This window comes from Humulus lupulus, chromosome X (genome assembly GCF_963169125.1).
Source record: "Humulus lupulus chromosome X, drHumLupu1.1, whole genome shotgun sequence".
Lineage (NCBI taxonomy): Eukaryota > Viridiplantae > Streptophyta > Magnoliopsida > Rosales > Cannabaceae > Humulus > Humulus lupulus.
In genome coordinates, this window is record NC_084802.1 from 207,150,283 (window position 1) to 207,163,963 (window position 13,681).

Here is a 13,681-nt window from a genome sequence, read left to right on the forward strand (position 1 = left end):
TGAAAAATGGAGACTTGTAAAATATTTTTATGATGGTTTGACTCCCTCTAATCGTCAAATGATTCAATCTATGCATACTGGAAAATTTTTAAAATTTCAAGGACAAGAGGCGTGGGACGCCCTTGAAGATTTATCTGTCAATTCACAACAATGGAATTATTTTGATCCTAGGTCTAGGTCAACTAATTCACCAAAAAGAGGAGGAAGGTATGAAGTAAAAGAAGAATTAGACTTAAGAACATCCTTAGACAAATTAGCGAGAAAAGTAGAAGCTTTAGCCATAAGCCAAACTATAAACTCTCCAATTCAACCTAGAAAAGATGTTTGTTCTATATGTTCTAGTCCTTGCCATAATGCCCAATCATGCCCTTCCTACCAAGAAGCCTTTTCTGAGGAAGCCAATGCTCTTCATTCTTATGGGAAACCAAATGATAGCCCATTTTCGTCCACCTACAATCCAAATTGGAGAAACCATCCGAACTTTTCATGGAGACAAAACCAACCCCAAATGAATCAAGGGCACCAATACAACACACAAAACCAAGCTCATGCCCCACAAAATCAACCATATCCGCAACAAAGAAAACCTTCCTTAGAAGATACTTTACAACAATTTATGCAATCCACCCAACAAATCCTACAAAATCAATCTCAATCAATTACCAAACTCGAGACACAAGTAGGACAACTCGCCACTGCTTTAGCTGATAGAGAAAAAGGAACATTCCCTAGTCAACCTATCCCTAATCCAAAAGGTCAATATGAGATAGGAAAGTCTAGTCATAATGGAGAAGTCAAATCAATTTCAACTCTTAGGTCTGGAAAGAAAATTGTCAAACCCGATTACATTCCCGAGGTTGAAAACGAAAAAGAAAAAGAAAAGAGTCAGCCTTCTAGTTCTAATCTCAATGACTCATCAAACAAAGAAACTCCAATCCATCCTTTTATTCCAAAAGCCCCATTCCCACAAAGATTACTTCCAATTAAAAAAGGCGGCCAATATAATGACATCTTAGAAGTTTTTAAACAAGTTAGTATCAATATCCCTTTCTTAGATGCCATTAAACAAATTCCTGCCTACTCTAAATTTTTGAAGGATCTTTGTACTGTTAAAAGAAACACTAATGTTCCTAAAAAGGCGTTTTTAACTGAACAAGCTAGTTCCATTATTCAATATAAGAGTCTTGTTAAATATAAAGATCCTGGGTGTCCCACAATTTCATGCATTATTGGTGATCATTTTATTAACAAAGCTTTACTTGATTTGGGTGCTAGTGTGAATTTATTGCCTTATTCTGTTTATAAGCAACTAGGTCTTGGTGAGCTAAAACCTACCTCTATAACTCTTCAATTAGCCGATCGTTCTGTGAAAATTCCTAGAGGCATTATAGAGGATGTTTTGATAAAAGTTGATAAATTTTATTTTCCTGTTGACTTCATTGTTCTTGATACTCAACCTGTGGAAAATATGCATGCTCAAATTCCTATCATTTTAGGTAGACCATTCTTAGCTACATCTAATGCAATCATAAATTGTCGTAATGGTGTTTTGAAATTATCTTTTGGAAATATGACTGTTGAATTGAATGTATTTAATGTGGTTAAATCTGTTGAGTGTGAAGAAGTGCATGAAGTTAACATGATAGATAGTATTTGTGAAAATGATGGAAATGACTTATTTGATTTTTGTGAAAAATACTTTGGTATGAACTTGCATGTTGATGACTCTAATGATGATGTGAATTCTTTGGTAGAGCCTATACCCTTAAATGAAACCAAAGTTGAACATTTTTCACCCTTAGGTCATGTTCAATCAATTTCTGAGTCTCCAAAGTTAGACCTTAAACCTTTGCCAGAAAATTTAAAATATGCTTTTCTAGGAGAGTCTGAAACCTTACCTGTTATCATAGCATCCGCTCTAGATAAAGAACAAGAAGGTAAATTGTTAGATGTCCTTAGAGAACATAAAGAAGCCATAGGTTGGACCATTGGAGACATTAAAGGAATTAGCCCATCCATATGTATGCATAGAATCCATCTAGAAGAGAATGCTAAAACCTCTCGGGAATGTCAAAGAAGGCTAAATCCAAATATGAAAGAAGTAGTTAGAGAAGAGGTCATAAAATTGTTAGACGTAGGTATCATTTACCCTATTTCTGATAGTCAGTGGGTTAGTCCAGTTCAAGTTGTGCCTAAGAAGTCTGGGATCACAGTTGTTGAAAATGAGAAAAATGAATTAATCCCTACTAGAGTACAAACGGGGTGGAGAGTGTGCATAGACTATAGAAAGCTGAATAATGTTACTAGAAAAGACCATTTTCCATTACCTTTCATTGATCAAATGCTTGAACGATTAGCTGGCCATGCATATTATTGTTTTCTTGATGGGTATTCGGGATATAACCAAATCCCCATTGCCCCAGAAGATCAAGAAAAGACTACATTTACATGCCCTTTTGGGACTTTTGCCTATCGTCGCATGCCTTTTGGATTATGTAATGCACCTGCGACTTTTCAAAGGTGTATGATTTCGATTTTTTCTGACATGGTTGAAAGATTTCTTGAAGTATTTATGGATGATTTTTCTGTGTTTGGTTCTTCCTTTGATGAATGTTTGCATCATCTTTCACTTGTTTTAATTCGTTGCAAAGAGAAAAACCTTGTGCTTAACTGGGAAAAATGTCATTTTATGGTTAAAAAGGGAATTGTTTTAGGTCATGTAATCTCATCTGATGGAATAGAAGTTGATAAAGCTAAAGTTGATCTTATTTCAAAACTTCCCCCACCTAAAACTGTGAAAGAAATTAGATCATTTTTAGGCCATGCCGGTTTTTATAGAAGATTTATAAAAGACTTTAGCAAAATTTCTCGGCCTTTATGCCATTTACTTGGAAAAGAAAATGCTTTTGTCTTTGATAATAATTGCCATGTTGCCTTTGAAAAATTAAAAAATTTGTTGACTACGGCACCCATTATTCGACCTCCTGATTGGAAATTACCTTTTGAAATAATGTGTGATGCTTCTGATTATGCTATAGGTGCTGTCTTAGGACAAAGACTTGAAAAAATACCTCAAGTAATTTACTATGCTAGCAAAACTTTAAATGATGCTCAATTAAATTATTCCACAATCGAAAAAGAATTGCTTGCTGTTGTTTTTGCATTAGAGAAATTTAGATCTTATTTGTTAGGATCTAAAATTATTGTTTATTCTGATCATGCTGCATTAAAATATCTCTTATCGAAAAAAGATGCTAAGTCTCGTTTGATCCGTTGGATCCTGCTTTTACAAGAATTCGACTTAGAAATACGTGATAAAAAAGGATCTGAAAATGTTGTTGCTGATCATTTATCTAGACTAGTTGTTGAAACTATACATGATTCCACTCCTATCACTGAAACTTTTCCTGATGAACAATTGATGTATATTTCTTCATTGCCTTGGTATGCTGATATTGTTAATTATTTGGTCACTAATGAAATACCATCTCATTGGTCTAAGCATGATAAATCTAAATTTTATTCTGAGGTGAAAAACTTTATTTGGGATGATCCTTACTTGTTTAAATACTGCCCTGATCAAATAATTAGAAGATGCATTCCAAACTGTGATCAATCTAAAATCATATCTTTTTGTCATGATCATGCATGTGGAGGACATTTCAGTGGTAAGAAAACAGCTGCTAAAGTTTTACAATGTGGTTTTTATTGGCCTACTATCTTTCATGATACATATGTTTATTGTAAAGCTTGTGAACGTTGCCAAAAGTTAGGAAGTTTAACTAAAAGAAACATGATGCCTTTAAATCCTATTCTTATTATTGACATATTTGATGTTTGGGGCATTGATTTTATGGGACCATTTCCTAACTCTTTTGGTAATCTTTATATACTTGTTGGAGTTGATTATGTGTCTAAATGGGTTGAAGCTATTGCATGCCACACTAATGACCACAAAGTTGTGCTTCGGTTTTTAAAAGAAAATATATTTTCCCGTTTTGGTTCACCACGTGCTATAATTAGTGATAACGGTACACACTTTTGTAATAGGCCATTTGAACATTTGATGAAACAATATGGCATTACACATAAAGTCTCAACACCATATCACCCACAAACTAGTGGTCAAGTTGAAGTGTCTAATAGGGAAGTTAAGCACATTTTAGAAAAAACTGTGAATCCAACTAGGAAAGATTGGTCCTTAAGACTCACTGATGCATTATGGGCGTATCGTACCGCGTACAAAACACCCATTGGCATGTCACCCTACAGACTTGTGTATGGGAAGGCGTGCCACTTACCTGTTGAGTTAGAACATAGAGCCTTTTGGGCAATTAAGCAGTTAAACTTTTCTTTAGACAAGGCAGGTGAGAAACGAAAACTTCAACTAAATGAACTAGACGAAATTAGGAATGATGCATATGACTATTCAAAAAAGTATAAGGATCGCATGAAATTTTACCATGATAAAAATATTTTGAGAAAAGATTTTTATCCAGGTCAGAAAGTCCTTTTATACAACTCTCGTTTGCATTTATTCCCGGGAAAGTTACGCTCTAGGTGGTCCGGTCCTTACATTGTTCGTATTGTTTTTCCACATGGAGCTATTGAAATTGAAAATCCTAAAAATGGTAATATATTTAAAGTTAATGGACAAAAATTAAAACCATTTTTAGAATTAAAATCTGATGAAGTGGATGAGATACTCCTTGAGGACCCTGTTTATCATGCTCTTTGATTCTTGTGTGATCTTGATAACTTGTGTTTTATTTGTATTATTGTTTTATGTGTGATTTAATTTTTGTTCGTTGTATCTTGTTCTCTCTTCACAATGCACAATACCGAGGTACGACCATTCTAAACCTTACACTCTTGTCAATTTTAATTTATATTTATATTTTGACACATTGAGGACAATGCTTAAATTAAGTTTGGGGGTATCGAGTTTTGTGTTTGTTTTGTGTTTTATTTATGTTATGTATGTTTGTTTATAAAAAAAAAAAAACAAAACAAAACAAAAAAAAAAAAAAAAACAAGAAAATTTATTTATTTATATGTTGTTGTTTTGTTAATTTTTTTTTATTTTTTATTTGTTCATTTTCATAAAAATTCAAAAAATATATATATATTTAAAAAAAAAAATTTGGTGATATTTTTCATTTTCAATGATAAAAATTATGATTGAGTTTGAAATTAATTCTCTTAAAAATATGAATAATTTTTAAGCTTTGTTTTTAATTATAGGGTCAATTTTGCTTGTAACAAAAATTTCATTTTTCATAAACACTCTTATTTCCTATAAGTTTAAGTGAAAAATAATTTTAATGAAAATCTATTTTCTAAAAGCAAAATTGACAATTTAATTAATTACATAAGCTTAACTTTTATTCATAATAATTTCTGAGATTTATTTTCATTGTGCAATTTTTGAGAAAATCATTTTTATTTCACCAATAAAAAAAAAATATATATGTATTTTAATTTTTCTTTTGCTTGAGGACTAGCAAAACTTTAAGTTTGGGGGTGTGATAACTCTACAAATTAGAGTTATTTTACCATATTTTATATGCTAATTGTTGCTTAGTTCTTGAGTTTTTAATTGATTTATTAAGTTTTTAAGTAATTTTGAATTTATTAGTCTTATTTTGATTTTATAGATTTTTGTGTATTTTTATAGTTATTTTGTTGTAAAATATTGTAGTTAATTATTTGAATTATTGTGGTTTAGTTTGAGGTAAAAATGTTGTATTATTGAAATTAAATGTTAAATATAAATTAAGTTATAATTAATATTTTCAAAAAAATTAAATTGATTTACTTTATAATTGAAAATATTTTATTATGATTTATTTTATGTTTATTTTGTAGGGAATTTATTGTATTTTTTAGCTTTGAAAAAGAAGAGAAAAGATTTAAAGCTGAAAAAGAGAAGAAAAAGTGGCATTTTTGAAAACTGTCAGCCATGGGCCCAAGCCCACATGCTCCTTCCCAGCAAGGAGCTTCATCAATTCATTGCCTTCAATTTATATCATTCAACATTCAACATCAACATATATCCACACGCATGCTCCAAGGCCATAAATCCCATATATCCCATAAATCCCATATATCCACAACATATATCCCATCCCAGCGTGACCACAAGCTGCTCCAACGTGCCAGCATCTCAGCCCAACGTGGGCCTTCCTCCTTCAGCAGCCCAACCAGGCCCGGCCCGCCTAGCTGCTCCCAGCTGCCATTTTTCAGCAGTCCAAGCCCACGGTTCCCAGCCGTGCCCCAGCCGCCTGTCACTGCTGTCCATACACCCCTTGAGCCCATAAATGTGCTCATTGTCCCCTTGTCTAAAATGCCACCTTTTTACCCATTTTCTACACACTTTTTACCCCAAAATCATCATCACTCCTACAATTTACCCCTATTTACCATATTATTATTAATTTAATCAATTTACTTAATTTAAATTGATTATTTTAATAATCTCATTTTGGCTATAAATAAGGGTTTTGAAGACCATTTTTGGGGTGCTTAATTCTTTTGGTTACCATCTTTTTCTCTCATTTTCTCTCTACCATTCTCTCTTCCATTTGGGTTTTTCAAGAGCATTTTGCAAGTATGTATGTCATTTATTTTGTAATTTCTATGCTAGTTATGTGCTTCTAATCTTTTTCATAAGATTATTAAGATCATGATGAAGCAACTTGTAACTAGGTAATATTTATGTTGTATGTTGATTTCCCTTGTAATACAACAAAGTTTATGGATTTTTCTTCTACATATATTTCTTTCATCTTAAATATCTTGTATTTTAGATTGTTAGAACATATTTACACTTTGTTCTTCATTAGTGCATAAACATAATATTCTTTGTGTAAGATGTGTCATTAAATTGTACACATCCATGCTTAGAACAAAAATATTATGTTTTGCCTTATAAATAATGTTCATTGATTTATTTGTTATTTCATTAGATTGATTTACACTAAATGCTTTGAAATTATAATTTTGAAAAGTGAAGAAAAATCCTATCTTTTTATAAGAAATTTGTGTTTAAAATTATAAATCTTTTTCGAAAAATGATAGTTTAAATTATTTTAACTATCACTAAAACTTGGGAATCAATATACTAATAAATATTATTAAACTTACATTTTGTGGATTCTAGTATCTTAATAATCTTTTCTTTTAATACTTATTTTCAACTCATTATTGGTTTATTTTCATTATCTTAAATAGCTTTATTTTTCAATCTTTTATTTTATGTTCATTAAAACTCATCAATCTTTGGAACTAGGTTAGAATTTATTACTTTTGATTTAAAATAGTTTCATTTTCGATTTTAGCCAACTCCTTTGGGTTCGACATCCTTGCTTACGATCACTATTCTATATGGACGATTCGTGCGCTTGCGATATATAAATTTTTAAACATACCCGTTTTGGGTCCATCAAAGGGCCGCAATGCTCAATAAATTAGAGAGCCCGAGCCCAAAACCACTTGGCACGCACCGCGGTGCAACCCACCTAGAATCGTGACACAAAGGCAGTTCGAGGCACCTCCCCTGTTCTCTGAGTTCATGAGGGCCGCAGTGCTTCAAGAACAGCACCGCGCGCACGACACTGCAAACTCAAAAAACCAGCAATTTTAAGAATCGCCAACTTCCTAAAACATGATTTTCATCTGTTTTGACCATAAAAAATGGTCCCAGCAGCTCAGAAATACAACAACCAACCTTAAAACTCAATCAAAACTTCATTGAAACCAAAATGTCACAAAGAGGTTTAGAAACTCAAAACTCTAAAATCTCATAACTCAAAACTAAATTTTACCACTGTCAGGGGATCGATCCCAGCTGTTTCCAAAGCTTTAACAACTTCCAAACTTGCCCCAGCTCTCCTTAATTCCCCTAGCAACTAAGCTCCCAAGCTTGGAATCAAATTTATCTTCAAACACCAAGAGAACTTAGGGAGAGAGAGAACGAGAGAGAGAGAGAGAGAGAGAGAGAGAGAGAGAGTATATTGAATTGATAAACTCAGCTGGGTTTACCTAAATCAAGGGTTCAAATGACCAAAACGCCGCCAAGGCAATTTTTTCCTCTCAACACCCCTCAAGGGCAAAATCGCCATTTTACCCTCCTGTCTCACAATACACTTAAAATTCATAGTAAATTCAGCTAAACCCGGAATATCAATATTTTTCCAAATATATGACTCATACTCTAGTGAGTCTCGGTAACTCACCGAATTACCAAAATACCCTTGGCTCACTCCGAGGCGGATATAAATCCCCTGTAGTGACTAAACCACTGTCTTGCTCGAAATGATCGACTTTTGCCAAATATCTCAAATATATCCACATAATAACATGATCTCAATCACATAATATCATATAATTACAATTAGACCCTCAACATGTCAAAATTACAAATATGTCCCTTTAAATAAAAGCGAGTCTGTTTCGCACATTTAATACACTTAAACATGCATAATTAGCTATATAGTAATATAACACATGCAATTCACATAATCACATAAATATCTAATAAATTCACATATAAACACATTATATTCTAATATTGCCCTCATGAGCCCCTAATAAAGGCATTAAGCCGTATTAGGAATTTTAGGACGTTACAATATGTTTGTGAGAGAGGTTAAACAACTGAACCTCTAAAGGATTTTTACCAGTTATTGTATGAATGTTGTTGAATGAAAATAAACACACATTATTATATAGCCTGTAAAGGATAGTGTAGATTTTTGAATAATGGCTGGAATAATTTTATTCATCAAAGAATTACATATTAATAGGCAGATTACAAAGCTATACAATTAACCTAGGTCAACTAATCTCCTAAAAATCAGGGATATACAATATATTAGGATATAAGATTATTCTGTTTCCCTAAATAATTGATACAAAATAAATATAAAATATTTACATAATTCTACACTCCCCCTCAAGTTGGGTAATGTATATCAAACATTCCCAGCTTGCACACTAATTCATCAAAGACAGTTCTGGGAAGGGCTTTGGTAAGAACATCGGCTATTTGAAGTCTTGATGGAGTATAGATAGTTTGAATTGTGGCACTCTCAATCTTCTCAGTGATGAAGTGTCGATCTATCTCAATATGTTTTGTCCTATCATGATGAACATGATTTTTAGCGATACTAATAGCAGCCTGATTATCACAAAGCATTTTAATGGACTCTCCTGCAAATAGTCGTAGTTCACTCAGTAATCGTTTTAGCCAAATCCCTTCACAAACACCTAGAGCAAAAGCTCTAAATTATGCTTCAGCTGAACTTCTGGAAACCACTGATTGTTTCTTACTTCTCCAAGTCACTAGATTACCCCAAACATAAGAACAATATCCTGAAGTACTCCTCCTATCTGTTACGTCTCCTGCCCAGTCTGCATCAGTGTAGACTTTGATCTCTCTGCTATCACTTTTCTTGAATAGAAGACCTTTCCCAGGATTCATCTTGAGGTATCTTAAGATTCTAGTAACAGCTTCCATGTGTTCTTCAGTAGGATTGTTCATGTATTGACTGACAACACTAACTGAAAAACCAATGTCAGGTCTCGTATGAGATAGGTAGATCAGGCGTCCAACTAACCTTTGATATCTCCCCCTGTCTACTGGTGTCATGTCCTTTCCTGAACCCATTTTCTTGTTGGAATCCATTGGAGTTGGGGCAGGTTTGCATCCAAGCATTCCTGTTTCCTTCAATAAGTCTAGAACGTACTTACGTTGAGAAACAAATATGCCATGTCTTGATCGAGCAATTTCCATGCCAAGAAAATATCTAAGATAACCAAGATCTTTAATCTCGAATTCCTTAGATAAGAACTCTTGCAATCTCTCCATTTCCTCCTTGTAGTCACCTGTAAGTATTATGTCATCCACATAGACAATTAGGATAGCTATCCTTTTATCTGACGAGAATCTAACAAACAAAGTGTGATCTGCTTGACACTGAATATACCCATTCTGTATGATTGCTTTAGTGAATCTACCAAACCATGCCCGTGGAGATTGTTTAAGACCGTACAAAGATTTCTTGAGTTTGCACACTTTGTTCTGATTTTAGGAGTTCTCGAAGCCTGGCGGAATGTCCATATAAACTTCTTCTTCAAGGTCGCCGTTTAGGAATGCATTTTTCACATCAAGTTGATGGAGGGGCCAATCTTTATTTGCAGCAAGGGATAATAGAACACGTACAGTGTTAAGCTTGGCAACAGGCGCAAACGTTTCTTGATAATCGATTCCGTAAGACTGAGTGAAGCCTTTAGCAACAAGGCGAGCTTTAAACCTCTCAACGCTCCCATCTGCTTTATGTTTAACGGTAAAGACCCACTTGCAACCCACAGATCTCTTCCCAGGTGGTAGACTTGTGATTGTCCAAGTATTGTTTTTCACCAAAGCACTAATCTCATTTGCTACAGCCTCTTTCCATCGAGAATCAGTCAGAGCCTCTTGAATTGTTTGAGGAATCTGTATGTTATCAATAATAGAGACAAATGCCTGATAGGATGGTGATAATGCTTTGTAAGATACAAAATTACCAATTGGATGCTCTGTACATGCGCGAACTCCCTTCCTCAATGCAATCGGCAAATCTAAATCATCATTTATTTGCACAACCTTATCATGGTTAGAGTTACTTAAACCTGAATGAGTTTCTGGAGAATGAGGATCCGGTTCCGATGCATGGTGGTCCTCCAGATGTGTTGTGTGCTCTATATCTTTACCAGAGTTTTTCCTTCTCGTATAGACACAAATTTCTGGTTCTTGACAAGGTGCAAGAGCCATGGGTGGACTTGGACAATTTTCAATGATTTGGGAACCCATGAGTTTAGAGGAAGATGAAACTTGATTTTCTATGACTTGAGAGTCGGAAGAATCCTCATGGTGAACACTAGGAGATGAAGTATTATTAATACTTGGAATAGTGTCCCAAAGATGAGATTCACCTGCATTCTCCCCCTGAATCTCAGATTTGTAGTAAGCATGATTTTCAAAAAAGGTGACATCCATAGTGTTATACATTTTCCGAGTTATAGGTGAATAACATTTATAACCCTTTTGATGAGAGGAATAACCAAGAAAAATGCATTTGATAGATTTAGGGTCTAGCTTACTACGATTTTGAGAATGAAGATGAACGAAGGCGGTGCAGCCAAAGATCTTAGGATCAAGAAGACTAATGAATTTTGTATGAGGGAATTCTCTCAAAACCGTGTGACATGGAGTTTGAAAGTTGAGTACTCGAGACGACATTTGGTTGATTAGATAGGTGGCTGTAAGAACAACTTCACCCCAGAAATGTTTGGGGACCTGAGTAGAAAACATGAGAGAACGAGCAACTTCTAAAATATGTCTATTTTTCCGTTCAGCAACCCCATTTTGTTGAGGAGTATCAACACAAGAGCTTAAGTGTAGAATGCCTTGTTGTGTGAGATAAGGATCGAGGATAGAATTGAAGAAATCTTTGGCATTGTCGGTCTTGAGGATTTGAATTTTAGTAAGAAACTGAGTTTGAATCATAGAATGAAAAGTTTTAAAAATTTCACTTACTTCTGATTTTGATTTCATGAGAAACACCCAAGTTAATCTAGTATGATCATCGATAAAAGATACAAACCATCTATGTCCAGTTATATTGTTTACGCGTGAGGGACCCCACACATCACTATGGATCAATGAAAAAGGTTTGGAAGATTTATATGGTATTCTAGAATAGGTATTTCGAGTGTGTTTTGCAAATTGACAGATTTCACAACAAAAAAGTTTCGGATTTTTATTAGTAAATAAAGATGGAAACATTTTTGACAAATATAGAAAATTTGGATGACCAAGACGATAGTGCCACAACATAATATCACTATCTTTATTTGAAATAGACTGATTATTTAAAGAAAACAAACTGAATTTCGGAGCTATCCTAACGGATGGAGTGTAATCTTGTAGGATATAGAGCCCAGAACACATCTTAGCACTGCCAATCATCTTCCCCGAATCCAATTCCTGAAACACACACAAATTCGAGTAAAACTTAGTCACACAGTTTAGGTCACGCGTAAATTTACTAATAGACAGTAAATTACAATCCAGTTTAGGCACATAGAGAACAGAAGTGAGAGTTAGGTTCTGATTTATGTTGACTGAACCCAAACCCTCAACCTTAGAGAACGTGCCATCTGCAATTTTCACTGTATGATGCTCTGGACTTGTGTGAAATTCAGAAAAAATATTTGCATCTCCTGTCATATGATCTGATGCCCCCGAATCAAGAATCCAAGGGTTAGTAGTTCTTTTATTGACAGTAAAAGCTACTGAAAGGTTACCTTTCATGGCCAAATGTCCTGTACCAGGTGTAGTATCAGGCTTTGCAGTGATGTGTGACTGACTTAGGAGTTTCTGAAGTGCCTCTAGCTGTGCTTTAGTGAATGGTGATGAATCAGATGTGTCCCCATTTCCTATAACAGCAGCAGCAGTATTTAGAGTGGCAGCGACGTTCCCGTGACTCTCTTTGTCTTTCCATGATTTCGGCTTCCAATCGGCAGGCTTTCCATGAAGTTTCCAGCAAGTTTCTCTGAAATGCCCAGGTTTGCGACAGTGATCACACCATGGTCGACCCTTCTGTTGTCCTCTTGCAGCAAGAGCAGAGGACTCTTGAGTAGAAGGAAGAGGAGAAGCGCCCATCATGACCTTCTTTCTGCTTTCTTCATGTCGAACATCTGAGAATGCTTCTTTGACGGTTGGAAGTGGCTTGATACTCATGATCCTACTCCTGACAGCATCAAGTTCCTTGTTGAGACCATGAAGAAATTTGAAAGTTCTCCTTTTCTCTACAATACTCCTGTATAGAGCAGTATCATCTGCACACTTCCAAGAATAAGTTTCAAATAAATCTAATTGATGCCAAAAACGAGTAAGAGTGTTAAAATATTGTGTGACTGTAGTATCTTCTTGGCGGAGATCATAAAGAGCAGCTTCAATCTCAAATAATTCTGATGTATTATCAGAACTAGAATAAGAGTCTTTGACAGCATCCCAAAGTTCCTTGGCTGTCGAATATAAAAGAAAATTTTCTCCTATATCATTATTCATTGAACTAACCAGCCAAGATTTGATCATGTGGTTATCTGTTTTCCAATTTTTATACTTTGGATCGTCTGGTTTTGGAGTCTCAATCTCCCCTGTGAGATATTCTTCCTTCCCCTTTCCACCGATATACATCATTACTGACTGTGACCACTGAAGATAATTATGGCCATTGAACTTGTGGCTGGTGACCAGAGAAACAGCATCATTACTGTGAGATGAAGAACCTATTGATGCATGTGGATTAGAGAGGGTTGATGGATAGGAGGATGCGTCTGAGTTTAGGCTTTCTTTTCCAGTAGCCATGAAGAATGTGATGCGTTGAAAAGATGAGAAGGGCTGGTAAGATTTTAGGGGCTGGTGCGTTTAGGGCAGAGAAGAAAAGAAGAAGAAAAAAAAAATTCGATTAGGGCATAGAATTTTCAACGTGCTCTGATACCATGTAGATTTTTGAATAATGGCTGGAATAATTTTATTCATCAAAGAATTACATATTAATAGGCAGATTACAAAGCTATACAATTAACCTAGGTCAACTGATCTCCTAAAAATCAGGGATATACAATATAT